General features: G+C 40.1%; 1 long non-coding RNA gene across 1 annotated transcript; it reads right to left on the minus strand.

Moving 5' to 3' along the window:
* Positions 1 to 1,416: 1,416 nt before the first annotated feature.
* LOC121844656 lies at positions 1,417 to 1,592 on the minus strand. The gene is made up of 2 exons (XR_006082095.1): positions 1,561 to 1,592; positions 1,417 to 1,484 (listed from the first exon to the last, which is right to left on the minus strand). It is a non-coding gene; the product is annotated as an uncharacterized LOC121844656 (long non-coding RNA).
* Between the last annotated feature and the right edge of the window lie 113 nt (positions 1,593 to 1,705).

Here is a 1,705-nt window from a genome sequence, read left to right on the forward strand (position 1 = left end):
ATTTCTATAGAAGAAGCCCCTTTTATTTTCAGCATCTTTATGAATTCATCAATTTGTTTTTCAAAAAGACAACTTAACGTATATACTGATACACCGTACCAGGTACGTACACTTCAATCATTAGAATCATTTTTGTGTACTCTAGAAAACATACACTTAGTTTTCCATGAATTCAATAATAATTTAAGGTCAATAAAGGTGTTCTGCAAAATAATGAAAGCCTAATGTAAATCACATAGATCCTGATCAGCAGGGCGGGTCAATTGAGTACACAACGGTATCATCTGCATACAGGTCAAAATCAAATCAAATCAAATTTTATTTGTCACATACACATGGTTAGCAGATGTTAATGCGAGTGTAGCGAAATGCTTGTGCTTCTAGTTCTGACAAGTAATCTAACAATTCCAAAACTACTGTCTTATACAGTGTAAGGGGATAAAGAATATGTACATAAGGATATATGAATGAGTGATGGTACAGAGCAGCATAGGCAAGATGGCTTTAGTATTCCTTTTGTCATTTTTTTACATGTAATCTAAGGTCTTCACAACCAAATGCATACAACTGTTTCCATTCCCCCATGGCTATATAAACTGAACTCTAGGTTTCATTTGCGTGATATAGAATTGAAAGTTTCTACCATGCCTCTCTGCAGATCCTCTCAAGCTCTGTCAGGTGTGATGTGGAGCTTTGCTGGACAGCTATTTTCAGGTCTCTCCAGAGATGTTTGATCGGGTTTAAGACCGAGCTATGGCTGGGCCACTCAATGGTGCCAGGTTTCCTCCAGACGTGACGCTTGCCATTCAAGCCAAAGAGTTCATTGGTTTAATCATACCAGAGAATCTTGTTTATGGTTTTAGAGTCTTTAGGCAAACTCCAAGCCGGCTGTGATGTGCTTTTTACGGAGAGGCTTCCACCTCTCCACACTACCATAAAGCCCTGATTGGTGGAGTGCTGCAGAGATGGGACTCAAGAGCTCTGTCAGAGTGACAATCGGGTTCTTGATCACCTCCCTGACCAAGGCCCTTCTCCCCAGATTGCTCAGTTTGGCCCGGCGGCCAGCTCTAGGAAGATTCTTGGTGGTTCCAAAGCTCTTCCATTTATAAACGATGGAAGCCACTATTCTTAGGGACCTTCAATGCTTCAGACATTTTAGTACACTTCCCCAGAGCTCTTAATCAGGGATTTGTCTGACAGTCTCAATATAGACAACGCATGCCTACATCTAAAGTATGAATATATGAGGGATGTCTGACAACTCACCCCATCAAATGCTCTTATGTAGATCCAAGCTTTTATTTTGAATCAGTAGCAAAGGTAAAAGATGAGAAAACCAAAGAATTAACTGAACAGTAGTCATTTTTACTACGGACTGCAAGCAATGGACATGCAACATTTCAAAGAAACAAGGCATTTTTAAAGTAAAATTGTTTATTGATTCCATCACACTAGAGTAGCAAGAGCACCAGCAACTTCCCGGTCTAAAAAGCAGAAAGAAATGCAAACAATGTCAGCAACACAGAATGTTAAGTAATCAATGTCAAAAACAATACTCACCATTAGAGCTTCTAGAGGATGAATCCATTATAGTAGCCGATTTGGGAGACTCCAGTTCTGCCATTCTTGTAGTGCGATTTGGAACTGTAGGAAGAGATTGGGATGACACCCGACTGTTCAACAATGCTGGCCTGAGAACTACCAG

Source organism: Oncorhynchus tshawytscha, unplaced genomic scaffold (genome assembly GCF_018296145.1).
Source record: "Oncorhynchus tshawytscha isolate Ot180627B unplaced genomic scaffold, Otsh_v2.0 Un_contig_493_pilon_pilon, whole genome shotgun sequence".
NCBI classification, from domain to species: Eukaryota; Metazoa; Chordata; class Actinopteri; order Salmoniformes; family Salmonidae; genus Oncorhynchus; species Oncorhynchus tshawytscha.